At 37.7% G+C, this 21,246-nt stretch overlaps 1 protein-coding gene across 3 annotated transcripts in view; it reads left to right on the forward strand.

Annotated features, from left to right (window-relative positions):
* Positions 1 to 21,246, forward strand: part of BMPR1A (bone morphogenetic protein receptor type 1A) — a 90,791-nt gene that overhangs the window by 26,582 nt on the left and 42,963 nt on the right. For all 3 annotated transcript variants that reach the window (XM_068398628.1, XM_068398626.1, XM_068398627.1), the window contains one exon: positions 13,572 to 13,693. The gene's annotated coding sequence lies outside the window, so the exon portion shown is untranslated. The remainder of the gene's footprint in view (positions 1 to 13,571; positions 13,694 to 21,246) is intronic.

The raw sequence follows: 21,246 nt of genomic DNA on the forward strand, positions 1-21,246 counted from the left end.
TTCTTCCTGCTTGGCTTTGTGAGACATATAATCGTATAAATTTTAAATTCATAACTGGTACATTTTTCCCACAATTGTCTGTTCCAATAATTGCATTTCAAATTTGAACAAGTGAAAGTGGTCATGATAGTGTGTATATATCTCTTCCTCTTATAATCTTGCTTAATTATGTGGTATACATATGGGAGTTTTAATTGATATACCTTGTCATAAAAAGGAAATAGAGGCAAAATGTAAATAACCAATCCTTTATAAAACACTTCAGGAAAAACTGACTTTTTTCTGTCATCTACTTTCAATTTGCTCTCAGACATCTTTTCACCTTTCTTCACCTGAGTAAGGAAGCTGCTACCCTGAACTGTGATTCTTCTCTGTTTTCAATGAATACTCTTGGAAACTATCCAGTGTTGAAATCTATCAGCACTTGCAAGTGTCTTGCATTCTTGTCAAACAGGGAATGCTGAGGTTCCAGTAAGTCATTAGTGGGCTGAAATGTGTTTCTCCAAGGAATAAGGAAATTCAGTGGCTTTCTGGTTTGGTGGGAATGATGTTATGCTGAAGAGGCCTACCTGAAGACTGACACTTCAGTTGCATTGTTATTATCTATTTAAAGTATGAAAGTATTCCAAGGAATGCTCCTGTTGGTGAGGTTTGTATGTCGTACGCAAGTTTGTCACTTAAGCACACACCTAGATGAGGCTGAATTTCTTTAGAGCCCAGGAGGTATTTGTCTGCAGTTGGGCCCTTTCCTTACTGTGTCTTTGAGTAGTGCTATGTATAGTCTGTGTTCTGTGTTATAGAAGATTAGAACACGGAAACCTAAGAGATAAGGTAATCTGACAACCTTACATGAAGTCTTTGTTGCCTTCCCCTAAATTTCACAGTATCGATTGCTATTTTATAAATAGTTCTACAAGTTGCTTAGGAGGGGGAGGCAGCTGCTCTATAGACTAGGATAGTAGGTAAAAATATGTAGCTGCCGTTTTGCCTGTATAATATTATAAAATAGATGTCATGCATTTGAAGTGTTAAACCAGCTGAGGTTCATATGGAACTTTAGCACAACCTATGAAGAAGCTACCAATGTTAAACATTTTGCTGGTTCTTTAATTTCTCTTTCTATTAGCGCTGGTACTTGCTTGACAGTTTAATAGAATCCAGATGATTCTCAGTGTAGAGAGGGACAGAGGTTACCTCTATATTGAACTCCTTTTTGCATTTTTTCTTGGTTAAAATAAGAATTTTATTCACTTATTTGGGTAGGAAATGAAATAGCTAAGTTAAGGGAACATGCAAAGATGCTCTGTTTTCCTTTCTCTTGAATATCCCAGAAGATAATAATGGAGCAGCAATCACTTAGGGTAATTAATAATTTGAAGTGTATCTGTAGAATTTATTTTAGCTTTTTGTTAAGAGATACGTTACAGGGTGTAATAATGTATGCGTCTGAAATAGCTCTATTTCCATCTTTTTTCAAAGATTTTTTTTTTGAAGTTTAAATATTATTAATTAGCAACAGATGAGACAGTGGTGGAAAGATAAGATCTTCCTGTGATGATCCATGCTCTCTCTGTGCAATGGAACTTTCTCTCCACTAAATTCCAAGTGGTCCTGTACGTGGGGAGCTCTGCTTGGTTAGTCTGAACAGAGCTGTGTGTGGTGTTTTCAGGTTTGAGGAATTTTACTTGAGGTTGTTCTCCATTCATGGACTTGGCAAAAGGAAACCCACATAAATGCCTACGCCAGTGTGCCGTAAATGCACTTAACTGTAATATATCCAGTATGCCTTTAGCAGTCGTCTTGCAATGGAGAATCCACAGCAGTCATGGGTGAATCAGTCTATAATTGATAACTCTTCAAAGTGTATTTCCTGTTTGAATTTAGATGAGATTTGAATGTCAGCGGCTGGCTCTTGTGCCTTTACTAAAGAGAAGCTGCTAATGTCAGAGGGTTTTGGCTTTTTTTTTTTCCTTTTTTTTTCCCTTTTTTTTTTTGTTAGAAGTCACATTAAAGCAACAATGTCAAGTATCTTTAAGTTTCTTGCAGCAGGGCAAGCTTTCCACAACTAAAATAAACATGACATTTTCATAAATGTTATTGAACAATGTAACTATCACAAATGTACATATTTCCCTGATGGTCTCTCTCAGTGTTGGTGGAAAAGCTTTTACATTATTCTTTCTGCCACTGTGGAACACAGGCAGTGAAGTCTAACCTACTTTCTCTACCTCCCAAGAATACAAAAAGATTAGAACATGTGGTCATATTTCATGAGTCTTCTCTCACCCTCAGGTATGCTGAATTGGCTAAAAAACAATTTATGCCCGTTTTCTCCCTTTTGCCCCTTCTTCCATGAGCTTTGTGCTCATAGCAAGTGCAGTGGAGAATGATCACTTGCACTCATCAGGTCTAACTTGGAGCACCCTGTTCATCCACAACTTGTAGAATGATGCTTTAACTTGTATATTAGTATATTAAAATGTGTCTGAAGGAAAGCATCTGTCAGTTAAGTTGATTAGCATATGTCAGCGTTGTCGGAGCGGTTAAAGGTATGTGCAGAATACCAAGCACGTTGGAGTTCTCAGCAGGCTTAAGCAGATGGGTGCGTTTTAGTTTGGGTGGTGGCATGCCTCTGGTGCCTGTAGAGCTTTATTGACAAAAACCTCTCCCTGGCTGAAGAAGCTGTGGATTTATTTAAGCCATTCTTTTTAAAGTCCTTTTTTTTTTCAGGATACAGCCCATCTGTATTTGTTCACAGAAGGTGGTTTTGCTATATAACATGAACCTGTTCCCGGGCAGTTAACCAGATGAGATCTGTATTGTTCTCTGTGAGTGGGCTGTTACAAGTATTTACCACAATTTCTTTTCATTGTGGGTTTTCTAAAAAAAACAAACAAACTTAGTTTTCTTTCAGATCCTTGATGAGGGCAGCAGTAGTCCTGTGCATTTGGAGGAGAGAATTTGAGATGAGATGAACTGAAATTCTTTACCGTTACTTCTGAGTATATACATTGGTAGGAAATGCGAAAGGCGAGATTAGATATTTAGAGAACTGTGCAGCATGTCCAAGAACTTTGTATTGAGTTTTCCTGCCCTGTGTTTGTCTGTGCCCTTCAGGTCTGTTCTGTATGTAGTTATTTTTTTCACAAACCTGTCATTAGAAATATTAGGTCAAGTTGAAAGGGTCCATGATTTGTGGCCAGAGAACTACAGGCAATATCACCTTCCAGCGTTCTGAATGTATAGTTGTTAGACTTAATAGCTGAAATGGCTGAGGATTTTTGAGCAGCTTAATCTCTCTACCCATGTGTATTACTTCCTACGTGATACAGCATTGCCTTAGTCTAACCTGTTCAGCTCAGCTGAAGCAGAAATTGAGGCCATAGTGGCCTGCGTGTAGACTTGCAAATGGAGTTCCATATCATCATTCAAGTGGTAAGGATGGAAATTCTTTTTATGGTCGTATCTTCTAAGATCCTAATGAGTAAAAGGATACTTTAGCAGTATCCAGGTTGTTTTATTACTTGAGATTTTTCTTCTAATTCCCCTAATTCATTGTTTTCTGAAATAAAAATGTTTGAAGAAATTTCAGGGACCAGGTGTGTATGAACAAGTCCCTAGTGCAGACTTCTTAATCAAAGACCTCTGATTCCATAATTAGTAGCTTTCTTTTGAGTTGTTATATATTTTTATTTTTTTTTTAATGTGTAATCTCTTTTCCAAAAAAGACTACTTGTGTTTTGTGGGAGTGGGACTACTAGTTTTCTGAATAACAAATCAGTATTATGGTATCAGGAAGAGTACCACCCTGTTTTTTTAAACAAATGAAGGAAAGTTCAGTCCACTTGAGATCAGATACAATCAAATGCTACCAAAGTAATATGTAGAAGGGTTATGAATTATGAAAAATAGTAAGATTTCTAGGTCTGTATCATCTCTGCCAAAGACTTACCATTGTTTCTGTAACATCAGTTAATTGCAGAAAGCCAGAATGTCCCTTTCGATAACGATGTGGAACACTGTGCATTAGAAGAATATCGGATTATGACTTTCTGAAGTTTTATCCAAAAGGATCTAATGTATAGACCATGGAAATACCTGAATTGTAGATACTATGCTGGGACCAAATGAATTATGAAGTTGTCTAGAATAATTTGAGATATTTTTATATGCCTTTCTTTTTGTTTTGTTATACAGTATTGTGTAGTTAGTGACTTTAAAGAGAGCGGGAGACTGGATATTATGTCTTTTATCTTTAGCTAAAAGCTGTTGTCTGTAAAAGGCTCCTATGCTTGATTGCCTCCTCTAGAAACTTTTTGTGGGAGTTTGGTTATTCTCCAAATATCCTATCGCTATTTCACAAAAATGAGGTTGTAATCTGGGGAATATGGATGGGCCTACTGGGAACCAAACTTTATATATATATATATTTATATATCCTTATACAGATGATTGTCAACAGCTGGAATCTCCAAAGGATGCACAGATCTTTTGCAGCATTCTAAGCCACTTCATCTGCTTCTTATTTGAGCATCCTTCTTGTATTCAGTTTTTCCCAAAGCGGTGTTGATAAGTCATAACTAGTCTGAAGGAAAACACTTTGCAATACATTTTAATAAAATTCTAGTGTTGATTAAAGTATGGCTAATCAGTTACAGAAAATGAAGTATGCATTGTGGGTTTTTTTATCATTAGGGATTACATCAATAGGAGCCTAAATTTAGGGTTTAGTGTATAAATATGAACCCACTTCTCTATGTTCTTGATATGATGCACACTGCACGAATTTCATCTGATTGTACTTCCCTTGCTTTTGTAGTCACTGCCAGTTTTAAGATTTAATGATAGTTGACTGATTCTTTCATTTTACTTTACAGTGGTGGAAACATGCAGATTTTAAGGTTTATATGTTTTAGCAGACTTAAACAGATTTTATTGAGTGAAGCAAGAATTCTCTGCTTTTGTGCCTCTAATGCCAATAGGATTTTGGTTTCAGTACAGACTATTTGATAGAATATGTGTGTGTTTATACCTCCAGGGAAAAAACCTAAACATTCAGCTCTGCCTCTGTGCCAGCTGCTAACTTCTGGACCTTAAGGTTTCCATATTCTTTTATAATAGTTACCGCTGACAACTAAAATGCATGATGACTGACCTTCAACTGTTTTCTGTGTGTTAGATCCAATAGGGGAAGGCATTCATACTTTGAGTGTTCTGTTGTGAAAGACTGGGTTATGACAGAGATGTAGGTGTTTATTTTGCTTTTGGGGAGGAACACTTTTGAGCTAATAAAGAAGTGTTTTTATGATTTTTAGAAGAACGTTAATTGAAAGGACTCTTAGTACTTAATACTGTTTAAACTGCCAAAAATATCTGGATATGTTTGTATTCTTATATCTGAATTAAAAAGTAGTAATTTTTTGAGCTCCAGCACATGTTTTATTGGTTTTCCCAGGAGTGCTCTTTTACTCTATTGAATGTTATAGTGTAGTCCACGTCATTTTCTGTAGGAAAACTTATGTACCTGATAAGTCTGCTCATGGTGAAGGCCTTTAACCATTTCGGGGGGGGGGGGGGGGGGGGGGGGGTGTCAGGGGTGTCTCCTGATTTCCTTAAAGATGCTGTCATGCTTCCATGTGTTCAGAGCTGTTGAGATGACAGCTCTGACTTACTGGTTTGCTGAAGGCAGTGATCTCCTTGGAAAGGTTTTCTCATTCCCAGCTATGTGTTCCTGTCACCTGTGTTCTTTGTCAGAAGTTACCAACCCCACAAGCTGTGTTTAATACTGTTCTGCGTGGCTATGGTTTGATTTAAAAATGAAAGAAACCAAACATTAATCCTGCACATGCATGCAGAGGTATAAATCAGTGTGATGGAACACTAGTGCAGTTTTGGGGTCTTGTTTGCTCTATGGTATTTTGATAGTGCCCAAGACCATGGGATTTTAAAGCTGTGGCAGAACTTTTTTTTTGTTTTTTCTTTTTTTTTTTTTTTTTTTTTTTAAAACCAAGGGATTCCTGAAAATATTTCTCACCATTTGAATTACTCTGTAAAAAAAGACAAATTGAAAAAATACTTGACCTTTTGCAGGAATCTTGGAGGGAGGGAGAAGAGGATCACCTATCAAAATGTGGTCTAGTATGTCCTGCGGCACAGGCAGAAGCTAGATTTCATTGGCTCTTTTGTCAGAGAGAAATGGAAGTCTGGGCAGCATTCCCAGGACCAGTATTATGATAAGAATGCGTGCCTCTGGGTCTGTGTGCCAAGTGATCAAATTTTATTGTTGCTTCCATCCACACAAGGCAACCTATTAGCCAGGTGGTGAGTAGGGCCCAGCGAGGGTCTGAAGCATGCTGGGAACATTGACTGTGAAATTTGCCTGATGGCTAAACAGCATGGAGCAAGCCTAGGTGTTTTATCTAGTTTTTGAAGCTCTGGAAGGCTTGTGAGGTCCATGGTATCACAAACTAGCCTTATGTTTTCAGGGATGTGAAATGCAGCAGAAGACTTTGTTAACCATGGGGCCAATCTGTCTTCAGTATCCTGAGAGGAAGTTCAGATTGTGGATGGAGGAGCTTTGGGTTGGGTACCTCCAAAGCTGAGGTAGAACAGTTGAGTTTTAGATCTCTCTTGAAAAGCAAAAGTACTTGTTAGAGAACTGTTATGGATACTTGGAGAGCTGTGGAATATGATGAAAGAAGGAGCTGCACAGCAAAGACTTTAGCCCAGTTGTTTTTTGACAAAGCTTGGCAAGTCAGATTCTGACTTGACCTCTCTGCACTGAATGAACTGTCTGGCTTTGATGTATCACCAGTGCTGTAGGCTGATGGGGTTGCCTTTGATGGTGGCCTACTATATAACTGCTTTTGTTTTAACAGTGAGCTGTTGTCAGATTCCTTTTAGCCCCAAAGTATGGAGCATCAACTGATTCTTCAGCTTCTGCTGGATCATTGGGTGAAGAACGCTTAAGATGACTGCGAGGAACACTGCGGCTTCACTGGGAGTGCAGAGCCTGCTCTCATAGCACAGCAGGCTGTGGAGTCTTTCAGATGACTCCAGATGATGTATACCAAAATAAAATATTCAAGATATCCTCTAAGAAATCAGGAGGCTTAAACTCTTTCTACTATAGGAAATTACATCTGCAAGGACGAAGTAAAAGCCGAGGCAGGCTTTCATTATGGGTCTAAAGAGGTTTATGTCTGGATTCTCATAGCCCCAGTAATGAATTCCTTGTGTCACTAGGTGTTGTGGAGAGTGCAGTGCATTGTGATTTATGCAGATTCATGTCATTCTGGGAAATGCATCCTGTCTCTCTGTCTGGTACTGCACAGTCCCGCCGTACGCAGGAATTTGTGTTCTACTACTTCTAGATATGCCCTGAGGTAATGATTTTTCAGGGGCTTGATTGTGTAGAACACTTTGTCTTATATCTCAGCAGGAAGTTCGGGTGATGAAGACAGAAATGTGTAACAAGGGCAGGGAGAGTACCTAGCTGTGAAGCAGTGTGTTGGTCCTTCAGATATTACCTGTTCAGGGCGTCTTCTGTCTGTGTGAGCTTGCGTGATTGTAAGGCCTCAGAAGAAGAAGCTCACGTTGTTCCTAGGGCACAGACCCGCTCCTCCTAGTAAAGGGACCAAATGCTGTGACATGTGAAGAGTCCTCTGATACATCCCAAGTAGACAAGTTCTTTAAGGACCTGGAAGAGTAGCTGTCTCTGTTCTGAAAAAAAAAAATATGTCAATGTGCTAGGCCTAGTCCATTGATTTAACGTCCGACTAATAATGTTCATGAAATAAATAAAAATTCTGTCCCAGTAAGAAGAAAACTGCATGCCTCTGGTAGAGAAGAAATTTATCCTAAAAAGAGGGAGACCTGACTTGAAGAAAAACAGTTGTATTTTTTAAAAAAATTGTACAGTTTTGTCCTATATTTTCGGTCAGACTGGAAATGAAAGGTCAATCAAGAGATTTTGCATTAGTGGCAGTAGCACTCGTTATTCTACCTGCCTGCACAACCAACCAGCCAGGTTAGATTAGTTCTTAAATTGAGCAGTTGATGTTTAAGACTGTCTTATTTATATGTGATATCTTGTTTTCATCAAACTATTCCAAGCTAGTGTTTCTGAAGTTCTGTAAATATCCCCACAAATGATTACAGTTTTTTTCATCCAGAAGAGATCCATGCAGTAATCAATAAAGACAACAAAATCTAGGCTTTCCAAGAACAACCTGAAAGTGCTAAAAAGATCAGTGTATCCTGAACTAATTTGAGATGCTTGACCAGATGTATAGAAAGGCCAAACCACTCTAATAGAGACGTGAAGAATAGTATGACATGAAATGCTGCAATATTGTATTTTTAATACCTTGCAAGAATAACTTGGTGATTGTTTATTAAAACTCATGGGAATGCAGGCATAAAATTAATTTTTAAAATTAGCTTTCATGTAGGTATATTTTTACTTAAGTGATTTTGAACAATTTTGAACTAGCTTGCCTCAAGAATTGGGCAAATGTGCTTGAACCATATTTCAGGCTCTTATTTCACATCTTGTTACCTGAAAAACTTGCTGTCCAGAGGCTGGAAAGCGATATGCTTGTTCAGCCAGTTCATTTTATTTCATGTAACGGTCCCATTGAATTTGGAAGGGCTGTTTGTTCAACAAGATGTTCTTGCTTGTATACCTTCCCTGTTCTACAGACGAAACCACCAAGCCCCAGATGTGCCACAGGCAGTATGATGTTTCCCTTTCCCAGCATGCTGTGATGTTTTTCTCACATATAAATTCGTTGAAAAGGTTTTCCTTAGAAATTAATATCATTGGACGCGAACTTTGAAGTAGGATTTGGAAATTTGGTATGGCTGCTTTCCCTTTAAAATTCCACTAAAATTTCACAGCTATAGTAGATTTTTAAAAGCAGTATACTCACGATTTTTCAAACTCTTTCTAGCTTACAGCAACTCTGGCTAAATTTTCTAGTGGCAGTCACGAGACTGTTAACTGAAGCATCTTCTAGGCTGCTGTCTGGGCCTGCAGTGTATTTTCTTTGTGCATAGGTTTCAAACAAAAAGCCTTTTGTTTAGGACTATAGTTTACCCAAAAATGAAAAATTCTGATTCTGAAACCTCTCCCATCTATGGTTAACAGAGCCGTCAGCTGGCCTTGAACTCCCTGGCACTGCATATGGAGACACATTGTGAGCACCACCTGCTTTTCTCCTTCTCCCCTCTGCTCCCATCCCAAATCTCAGATGCTGAAGGTTATTGCCCCTGTTTTATTTCAGATTTAACTGTTTGTCTGATATCACCCTAACCCATGTCTGTGACCTGATGTTCATTTACAGGAACTTTAAAACAAGTTCTGTTTCATAGATTGGCATAAAGGTGTGATTAGCTGAACAGCTAACCCTGCACTGGTGAAGCAGTGGTGGCTGGAGGAAGTAAAAGAGCAGGAAAGAAGTAACTGGAAGCTGGAATGAATGGAGAAGTATTTAACCTATTGTCTGTACCAATGAGTCCTTGTATGATCATGTACTTAATTGCAATTGAATTACTTTAACTGTTACGTTCCTTTAATTAAAGTTACTTTCCAAACTTACATTCCTTAAATACATATAATTTTGCGTTTAAAATGCACACCTGAGTTAGAGATGTCTAATAGCACAAAGATTTGCCATTTGCACCCTTCTGTTTCGAAGAGCTGTGGTAAGTCAATTTTCATTTAAAGGTAAAGCCCTTCTGAGCATCCTGTCTTCCTGAAATTGCAGATTTCCCACGTGCCAACTTTTCCTGTCTGTTTCTGGGCTAAAAGCTGTGGTGCTTATTCAGCTATAGATTTGTCAGCGTACTGGATGTTTATAGCCACATCAGGAATGCCCTTCATCTACCTCTGGTGTCTTATTCTGCTGTGAAATTTCTAATTCATACTGAAGGAATGAAAGTTACATATCCCACCCAGCCCATCCCCCAAATAAAGGGCAATTCTCAAATTTTAGCATATTTCCCCAACCGTAACAAGTAGCAAGGTCCTTTGAGGAGGAAGAGATAATTTAAGATGAATAAAGTAATTCAGCTGAAAACTGGTGAGGCAGTTGGAGCAAAGGGGGAATGAATTGGAGGAACAGAGTCTAGGGAGAGTCAAGTGCCAGGAAATTTTTTAGCGTCAGAAGAAGAGACAGGTGAGGGAGTGAGCTGGATGTGGCCCTGCAGCTGGAGGAACAGGAGCTACTGGGAAGGGAAGCAGGATCTCTAGAGATAGGAAGGCAAGAAAAAGGAATCTACAGCCTGAGTATGTTTTCCTCCTCGAGGTGAGTCAGTCTGACTTGAGCTTTGCCACTGTGAGTCCCTCCTGTCTGTCTGTCCTGCTCACGGCTGTTGGTTCCTGCCCTCTGCCCTGCGCTAGCAGGGTAGCCCTTTACCCTCACACACACAGAATGAGGCTTAAATCAGCTCAGCTTAGGCATTCTGACTGTTCCTTGGGCCCTGCCAGTGGCAGAGAATTTACAGTTCTCTGGGTTAGCTAGGTATTAGTGTCTCCATGTAATTCAAATTTTTCTTTTCCGAGATTGGATGCTGATATTTAATGTTATGTATATGGTATATGAGTTAATGGTATATGAAGATCCTGAATTTAATCTTAACACTTAGAAAAATTCCCAGATAAATCTGGATTTAATATGTAACTAGTGACAAGCACTGTGAGGCTCTGTACTTTTGAGTTTGTGCTTCTTGTAGTTGTTGTAGTAGACCAAGTTCTAATAAAGTGAAGGTGGAATTGTGCGAATAATTCAATAGTTTTATTTTGTTCTTGTTAGCGCTTCTCTGGAAGATGCCATCAAGAATGGCACTAAACATTTTGAAAAAACTAATCCATTAATAATTAAACATTTTGGGTAACTGTGTAAAATAAATATTTAAGTCAATTGATTTTTATAAAATTAAGTATGTTCTTAAGTAGCATCTCATGCCAATGAAGAAATGGAAGAAATACTAACACAGTGAGGTCACTCACATGAATTAATAATTATCACTAACTTCAGTCCCATGCATGACAGAGGTTTTGTAGTTCCCCTTTTAAAAAAGGGAGAGATGAATTTGGAACTGACACAAAAATTTGGTATTTGTGGTATTTAGCTGCCTGCTGGGTCAAACCATGACAGTCATAAAAGAGGCTGTGTCCATGTTACCAAGCAGTGTGGTGTAATAGGATCAGATCTGTCAGGTGCTGAGAACCTGGCATCCACGCTATACAGGTTGTGAGGGTTTTGTTTCAAGCTGGTCCTCATCTGATTCTGTGGCTGAATTCCTGTTAGTGGTTGGAGTGTGTACAATACACACCTAAACCTCATTCTCTGATCTAGTTTTATTCAAAAGAAATCTGGTTCATGTACTTAGGAGACTGCTTTGCAATGTAAAGCAAAGCAAGGAAAATAGGGTTGTTTGGGAGATTGACTTCAAAAGTGCAGTCCTGATTTGAATTGAAATGCTAATGTAGACATACCTAGTGCAGTGCAGATCAGGAAGTTCACTAAAATAATTGTTTGGTAAGAGAGCTTGGCTATCTCATACATGGGAGTGGGATCACGAAATGCAATGAATGCTTACAGAAATTAACAGTTACTAAGTATTTCACCAATTTGGGAGTTTGGGGAAAAAAATCTAGAGGACATCGTTTTAAAAACAACCAAAAAAAAAAAGACCAGCATTGTTCAGAAATGTCTCTACCCTTGTAAAGCAGCCTCTTTAAATAATACAAAGTGGCCTTTGTATAAATCAGATACTAGATACAGAGGGATTGGAGATGTAAAAACAGAAAGCACACCAACTTTTTTCTCTTTGTAGTTGTTTCTTTTGGAGTCCAACAGAAGATGAACTCAAATTCTTTGGTTATAGAGAGAAAGAGATGGATATATTGTGCAGATGCTTTACTTGCTTTAAAAAAGCAAAAACAATCTCCACAAACACTTCTGCATGGCAAGAATGTTTTTTCAGTTTTACCATGGAAGAAATAACAGTTAAGTGTCAGCCTGTCTGCTCAATGGAGACAGTTGTCTTTAAGAACTGGTGCTATCTGATATTCAGGATGGTTTCAGGTTACTGTTTTATACAAATTCATTATTTATTACCAAGACTATTAAACCTCAGTGTGTGAGGAACAGTGCTTATAAATGGACATGGAGACAGAAGTATTCTGACCTTTTTGTAATGGTAAAGGTCTTTATGGTGCTTAGAAAGGAAAAGAGAAGGAAAGTGGATGCTGAAACTCTTCCTCTGCTGGAAATCATGCAGGCACATGGTTTGTGCATCCCTATTCCCAGCACTGTTGGCCTTGGCATTCAAAAAGAAGTCGTTACATCTCTACACTGTAAGACTGGTTGTATGTTTTTTAACAGTATAGCTGGATTATTGGTGTTTAAGCCTTTGTGTTACTTTCAAGGTTATGTTTGCAGTCATAAGACTGGGACTTCTAAATGATAAAATTCTTGTATGATCTTTTTGAAAGCTTCGGATGATGGAAACATTCAAAAATTGTGACACTGTGATAAAATGGGAAGAGCTGGCAATAGGTAGCATATGCTCAAGATGGAATCTACGTAGTAAAGCTGATAACTCCAACTTAGCTATCCACAATGCATTTGAAAGCTTTGGGACTTGACACAAGTCAGGCTTGCTCACAGTTGTTAGCGTGCCAGGTAAGAGCCTGTACTGTGCTTTCCTCTAGTGCTTGGACATATGCCAATTCAAAAACAGAAACAAAAAATCAAACCCACCCTATTGCCAGTACTTTTTCCCAAATTCTTGACTTGCTTTTTCTTCCCAGGAGTAATCATGCCTGTGTGCAGCTACAATAAACTGTTGATTATTTCTCAGTATATTGCAGTTCCTTGTGTACTAGAACTAATGGGGTGACACCAGGGGATTTTTGTTGTGCAGCTGCAGTCTCACAGATTCTTCAGTGTTTAATAAAAATTGATTTGTGCATTGTTTATTTGTTTTTTCCATTGGTGTCACCAACAATGTGTCCTTCCTCTAGACTGCTGACTGTTTAAAAAAAAACTTAAAAAAAATAAAAAATTGGAGAAACTTGGCTTCTGGAGGCTTACAAATCTGGTTGGTATAGACCAGGTGAATCCAAGAGTTATTGGGAGAGATCAGAAAAGCTTATTTTCATAGGAAAACTGTCTACAGAGATTTTTAACACCCTTCTTCCCTGACATCACCATTCATCTAAGACAAACTTGTATTTATACTAAAGGATAGAAATACTCTTCTTTGTTGTTGTTGTTTTTTTTTAAAGTATATGAGTGAATAATTTAATGATATAATATAAATAAAATTAATTTTAAATGCTCTTTGGTGACAGTATTTTACAAATCTACTGCAACCATGCAACTATTAGAAATGCAGGAATCTAAGTTTTTTCTAGCTAGGAGCAGCTCATAATAGCAGATGGTTTCCGTAATTCCAGATACCAGTATCTGCAATGTGCAGTTCACATCATGTGCTATAAACTGTCAATACAATTTCTTCAGATACCTCTTAAGTGAAATTCTCTTCCTGTTTTACAGATTAACAGAAATATGCATTTCCATAATATCACCTTTGAACTAATGAAGTGGAAGTACAGATGAAAACAGTCTGGAGGAAGCTTGAAGTACAATACAGTTTCATCCAGTTTCCTAATTCTGAGGTAAAGTTAATGCATGCAAAATTTTATTTAAAGTATTTCAGGGATAAAAAGCATATGATAAGCAGCCACCATATCTTTCTTATAAAAATTTCTGAGCCTTCTTTTTTTATGCTAGTGACAGTCTTTAATACCATACTGAAACAGCTATTTGATCTACTCTCTGTCCTTGTTTCAGTTATGAAAAAAAGAGAAAACAGCATCAACTACAGAGACTCTGTTGTAGAAAAGATACATTGGAAAAAAGTTACCATATCAGACAAATTTTATTTGGTACAATTTGTCTAGTCATGATTAGTACTAATGCTTTAGTTGAAATAAAGGACTGGTAACACAACTAAGTGACATGCCTGTTGGGTGTCTTGTCTTCTGGCACAGTGTTTGATTAGTACAAAATGTTATTGCACTTTTTTTTATTATTACTGCTATTAATAAAAACATTATAATTTTTTTCCATACTAAATTCCACTGCCTCAATATTTTAAAGGTATTCCTGTGGTTGATTATGAGTGATGGAGGTGTTTGGTTCATAGTTTGCTGCTTTGTCGTGCCTGAAGCTTTTTTTCCTTTATGTAACTAAGAGGCTAAGTAGAATAATCCTGAAATGTCAGATTTCTGACATATTTCAGAATTCTTTTCTGCAACATTAAATCTGTTTAAAAAACAGATAGTGAGCACTGGCCCTCCTACGTCTAGCTTCTCACTGTTCCAGTTTTGCTTAACTGGAGCTGAGGCAATACCCACATACAGTTGTTTTTAAGCTGTGATGCTGTTGGCACTTCTCAGTTCTTCCAATTTGGGTAGAAATGGGGTCTCTGTAAAAGGTGGGACAGTTTCAGAGGCTTAACGCTAGCAGGTTTTGCCAATCATCACCTGCTCTTCTCAAAGGAAGTTTGCATCTTAGATTGTGTTACCTTGCAGATTTTGGCCACCGTTACAAACAGATGTTGAACCCCTTTTCAGGAAAACAGAAACTTTTACTTAAAACAGGACTGTGCCTCTTTCACTTACGGAGATCAGCTAAGGAATCTTAACATACGTTTGACATTCATACATTTGACTGACAGAGAGAAGCATGTATCCTCTTTTGGAGGTCAAATTTTAGAGAAACAGCTCCTAGGGAAAGATCAGTGTTGACTTCAGCTAACCCATATTTTATCTTTAGCTGACTTATTGCTCAAAACCTGTAACTTTCTGCACATCATAAGCAAATTCACAAAGCTATGAAGTTGGAACTAGTGTTGACAAGTGCAAAATTTGTAGTCAATTTACAGGACTTCAGGTGAGGAAGATCGTAATCTGGTCTACGTGCTGAATGCATGTCTTGATGATGTATGTTACCTTCTTTCACCTTCCTATTTTCCTCAGGTTATTTTATGCCTGACAAGACAAGAAGACAGGCAACTACTATTTCTTCTCATTCAATCACATATTCCTAGAAAGATGTTGGATAATTCAAAGGCCAGTTGTACTGTGCATCTTGCAAACAAAGCAACAGCCAGCATAGATTTAACGTACTTCTGTATTACTCAAAGGTAAAGTACTTGGAGTCAGTGCTGAAAATTACAGACTTTTCACTGACACAAAACCAAGAACTAATTTCTTCCCTTTTTCTTCCTGAGGAGAGGAGCAGATCATTTCTCCTCCAATGAGATTGAGATAGACAGTTGAAAAATAAATAAATGACAGTTCTCAAATTGTTTATCAGTAGAGGACACTGCAGATGAGGCACTGTCCTGAAAGATCACTCTTTTGTCTACCAGAAAGAACGGTTTCTATTCTCAGGTTTATAATTACAAGCAGATTTCAAAATTGACATTAAGTGTTTGGGGAACATGTGCATACTAATGGAAGACTGTGTACTTTAAGAGCTATTTGTAGCATTAAACAGCGTCATTAATCTAGATGGTCTGCCATGGACACTATAACCACATCAGCCATTTAGAAGAGCGATCGACACACTAAAGTGAAAGCATAATCTGTGTTTGGGTGAAACTCAGTGTTTTATTTTATAGGAGTAGAGACTGGTAGAGGGTAGAGAATGGGTCATGATAAAACAGTTCTTTCATCACTCTGCCCTCTGTTCTCAATGATCCCACTCCCAAAGCATTTAGAGCCAATGCATATTTAGAGAAGTAGTGATGTAAGCTTATTAATGAACAAATCTCACTCCTTTCATATGAGAGATTTGAGGGAAGGGTAATGCCTGGAGACACCATGTATAGGTGAGCTCTCTGAATAAAGAGTTACCAGTAAATGCTCATTAGTATGTCTTTGAGATACCATCTGTATTTCCCTCTTAAGTGTCTTTCAGATGCTCTCCTGAATTGAAATGAACTGAAAAATGGGTGGATGCCCTTCTGCTACACAGAGGGAAAGACAGAAGGGCGTTTTTTTGCTGGTACTAACTATTTTGCTGATGTGGCTGGGCAATAGCTTTCCACTGTCAAGTGGCAGGGCATAAGCATATACAGTTGGGTTGAAAACTATGGATGCAATATTATTTTAAAAAGGGAAAAAGAAAACAAACCAAACACCACCACCACCCCCAGCCACCTTCACAAGTTACTTTTTTCCCCTTCTTCTTGTCCACTGTCTTTCTAAATAGTAATAGTATTAGCAACAGTTGAGGGAGGGAGGTTGTTTTATGCTTTCCCTGTATGTAAACAGCTGATCTGGCAAAAAGTGGCAACACCACTCCACCACAAAATTTCCCTATCTTGATACAGCTTGTCCAGTTTTTACTAAGGATTATGAGCTTGTAAGTCAACAAGCACACAAATAGCAAGAAGGGAGCTTGTCAGAACCAAATAAAAACGAGTAATTTTGCTAATCATTTCTTTTCTTTTCTACCTTCTGTTTTCATAACTTTGTCCTTGAATTTCAATAGCAAGGTGGCAAAGACAAAAAATAAGTTTACCAAGGCCAAAAGAGCAAAAAACTATAAATACCAGATGTGGACAGAGTACAGCGTCCTAGGTGTTGATCAGACATTTTATGTACTTCCTGAGAGAGAGAGCAGTGGTATTGTATTTCATAGCCTGACCTGCTTTCAGGTGTATTTTTTGAGCCCATTTATGACTTCTGACACCCACAAAACCCTTTGAAAGTGAAGGTTTAGTTTTAAATGTTTGTTATATACAAAAGGTGCATTTTGTTTGCATCTAAACCTGCTGCTTGATAATTTGTTTGTTAGTTCCTGGTTGGTGTACAGAGAGAAGTTGTGATTAAATCTCTCTGGTTATCTCCCCCATGTTAAGGTTCAATGAAGAGTATCATACATCTCTCTGACAGTTCTCAAGATGGTGTATTTTAATCTTCCTTTAATATGGAATCTCTTTGTAATATGGCCCTTTGTTGTACTTTTGCTAGTTCTACTTTATGTTTTGAAACAGCGTAAAGTTTTCTTACATCTTACTTAGTAGGGTAAATGTCTGTCTTTTAATTGCAACTGTGAATTTGTGCAAGTCTAGCATTTCTAGTGCGATGTAACTGGAGAAATACAGCTTAGTATATTACGCCTAATCAATATGGGTATATATGCTTAATTACCTTCTGCAACTGGTCTCCTGTATCATGTTGTCTCTTTATTTAATATAAAGATTTTGATTGTATGATTACTTTGTTTTCTTTGGGGTACTGAAAACTGGACTTGGATGACTTCCCCCCTCCCCGCCATTAAAATGTAAAATACTCCCTTAGTTTGACTTGCCTGCAGCAAGTCATCAGCTAGAAGGAGATGAAGTACCTCTAATGTACCGCTAATGAACCAATAATTTTAGTTGACAGTTTAGGAGTAACTTCCTACTTTTCAGCTTCTAGCTCTGTAGAGTTGTCATCTTTCTCTCTTCTCGCAAACCGGTGGTGGTAGAACCATGTTTTCTCATGTGATAGAGCTTGTTTGTTCAGTAGCCAGGAATACGTGCCAAGTGTTTCAGAACAAAATCTGCCAGTGACAAGATGATGTTCCTGCAATGATTTTCTTATTAACCATCAAGACTGCGTAAGATCTCCTCCATTCATTTAGGAAGCAATTCTTCTGTAATGTTGGGTTAGCTGCCTCTGGATTTCCTTGGTGGCAAACTGTTTGCTAGGAGTTAATTCCATAGCAAACAGGCTGAGCCACTTCAGGCTCAAACCACAAATGGGAAATGCAGGTCAGTGTGCTCAAAGCATTTTCCAGGAGTGGAGTAACCAGAAGTCCATGTCATCTTTTGAATCAGTTGATCAAAACAGGAAGTGCCAGTGATTCCACTCTGGAGCTACTCTGTTCTGTGATGCGCTGTCACACGTTTTGCTGGTCCTTTGACCAGTATCCTCCTAACAGTGCTTTCCTTACTTCCATTTGGCCTGCCTTAGCCCAGGTTGTTCCAGTAGTGTGACCGTCTCGATCTCAGACAGCATAAAACAAGAGCCTTCCCTGTTGCTAGGCCAAGACTGTCAGATTCAGGAAGGTCAAGTTAAGCTGTCCGAGAATCCCTTCATTTCACAGTTTTTATGTTGGCTCTCTTCGGCTCAGAAGCTCCTGTTGGAAGTGTAGTGGGTAACAGATCTCAAAGAAATCCAGACAAGTTCCTATGTAGTAAGAGGAGGCTAAATTTTCTATCTTATTTCCATATCTGAGGATGGGAATTTTATGGGGTAGGATAGAGAACTAATTCAAGAACTTAGGGTGAGAAAAGTATACAGGGAATGCATTCACAGTACAGTCTGAAGATGTTTGTATTGATAGAAATGTATTTTACAAGCAGATTATTGTAACATGGATATGTAATTAGAAACATACCAGATTTTCTTTTTTGCTTATTCGTGGACTTAATGTTTAGATTAAGAATGGTAAACTGCGGTTATCTACTAAACATTAATACAAGGATTGTTTTTGTTTTCAAGAATTGCTTTTCTTTTCCTCTTTTTTTTTTTTTTTTTTTTGAGGCAAAACCAAGCAGATAAACATTTCTTTCTGATGGTACTATTTTGAAGCAGTCCTAAGTCGTCAGTTATGGACTAGGTTCTTCTGAGCTAGGTTTAAAAGTCAAGAATGTCCTTCTCCAGAGGTTCCAAGGTTATGATGTTATCATAAGTTTCATGAAATGTTAAGTGAAATATTTCTGAAGTGTTGCAGTTGATACAGAATTGTATGGAAATAAATTAAAATGTATTTTAAAATAATAAACAGCTACTTGTTAACTTACCAAAATCTAAGATAGATATAGATAAGGGTTCTTGTATAATATCCTTAATCTTCATAAAAAAGTGTGATAGAAACTTGCTAGTTTTCTTATTTCTAATCCAGATAAGAAATATCCTTTAAAAAAAATTAAATGTGTACCATAGCCAAGTCTAGGTAAAGAAGGCATACTTTTATCATGTCCTTAAAATATGTATGTTTTGCATTTACAATACAGTACAGGAATTTCAGGATCTTGAGTAATAATTTGAATCTTTTAAAACTTAGATATTCTGTTCTGAAACTTTTCTTTGTTAAAATACCTATGGTGAAAAATAATGTGAATAATTAGGAAGTAAATATTCATGAAATTTTGCCATTTTTGGAAAACAGGGGAATCTCTTAATACTATAGAATGGAAGGTAACTTCTTGATGGTACAGGCTAATTTAAAAACAAAACCACAACAGTATTTTTTTCTTCCATGTGCTTTGTCATGAAGTGACTTGGTGTGATAATGGCAGTAGTTATTTCTAATAACATAATCCAAATATTAGGATGGTGTGTTGTAAAACACTGGCTCAGCAGTGTAAGTGCAAGTGCAGTGCAGGTGCACAAAGGCTTAAAGTGTATGCACCATTTAAAGTCTTAGTCTGCTAGTAAGTTTGCTAGTTATAGTTAGAAATAAGCAGAAGTTGCTTAGAAAACTATTAAGAAAACAGAATAACAATATTCTGGTTTCACAGTGGAATGGTTTGAAAAAGAAAAAAAAAAAAAAAAGGCAAGCGAGGCGACTGTATGCCAAAAAGTAGTAATACTTCAGTTGTATTTACTAATAATCTGAAAAGCAAGCTAACAGGAAAGAAGGCAAGATAATATAGCTTGGCAAAAAATAAAGGAAGTACACAGCTCTAGAATGATGAAGCAAGGATAATGAAGGCAAAATTTACTTTAGCAGTACTTTAGTGTGAATTTAGGGTAAGGAAAACATAACTGTTTACATAGGATGAGCTGTGGTCAAATATTTGCTTTAGGGGAGAAAAGGGGAGCCTTGCTGCTCTCTGCACCAGAACAAGGATTTTGGTGTTGCCAGAGTAGACAGTTCTTTATTTAGTTAAAGTAGTAAGACAGATAGTTGTAAAATATTAAAACATTACAATAGGTAAGCAATGGAGAAGTAGACATTACTGTGAAGTCTTAGAAACATGATGGCATACCTGTATCTGGAAAGGTGTGAGAGACTGTGTCACCAGAGACACCTGCTAGAACCTGAGTGTTATCCATTCCTTCTCGTGAACCTCATTATTAGCACCTGGAGTACATGCAGAAAGATTATGAAATGGATGTCCCTATCTTCTGCAACTCTGTGAATGCACAAATCAGACAACAGATTTAGGACTAAGTACTTGGTTTACATAGTCCTCTGAGTTCTTGCCTCTCAGTGAAAACTTGTCTGGAATAGTGTTTAATATGTATTTAAAAAGGATAATCATTTGGATGATCAAATGCATAAGTTGCATGGAAAAAAAAATCAATGCATATGCTTGTGTTTGTGTGTGTTGTATGCAAACTTTTGAAGAAAACAACAGCCTCATGTTCCAATTCTCAACGTGAATTTCCTAGAAGCTGCAGCTTGCTTACAGTAATGAAGAAGTCTCTGTGCACTGATTATTCCGTGTTTTGATATAGACAGAGCATTTTGCACTCAGGTTTTAAATGTTTGCAGTTGATCACAGTCAGTGACAGAAAATTTGAATCTCTTAGAGTAATGTGAGAGGGGTCAGTGGTCCCATCCGTTAGAATTTCCACAGTGAAGATGTGCAGAAGGGTCCCCAAATGGCTACAGTTGACTATGCTTCAAACACATTTTGTTGTTCTTCTTCCAAGATTTAAAACAGCTGTTCTCATTCAAACATGTTGCTTCAAGTTGCTGGGTTTTGAAAAGCAATGATTTATTTCAATCGTCAAGTAAAGCATATGAAAATTTTTACAGAAACAGTTTGGTTCTAGGCTTTCAATGGAATGAAAGTGACTAGGGGTCTGCCTGTACAGAGAAGACTCCCTGAAGTCTTTGAGTCGGCAGTGTGTGAGAAGAGGGATGTTTATACAGGTGTCTTGAAGTTCTGTGCCCTTTAAATTATCGCAGAATTTGCAAATGTACACTTGTAATCTACTCAGGTTTTTTCACCTCAGTAAATTTGTTGTTTGGTGATATCCCCAATCTTTGAATTAACAAGACTTTTTTAATGAAAGAAAAGAAAGGTTTCTTTATCAGTCTTACAAAATTAGCGTTGACATTTCTCTTGTTCTTACCGTGTCCGTACATTAGTAGATGGTACCTTTCCCCCTCCCCTGCCTATTACTCAGCCAGAGCCTGAGCAGTAGCTGAA

This window comes from Nyctibius grandis, chromosome 4 (genome assembly GCF_013368605.1).
Source record: "Nyctibius grandis isolate bNycGra1 chromosome 4, bNycGra1.pri, whole genome shotgun sequence".
Lineage (NCBI taxonomy): Eukaryota > Metazoa > Chordata > Aves > Nyctibiiformes > Nyctibiidae > Nyctibius > Nyctibius grandis.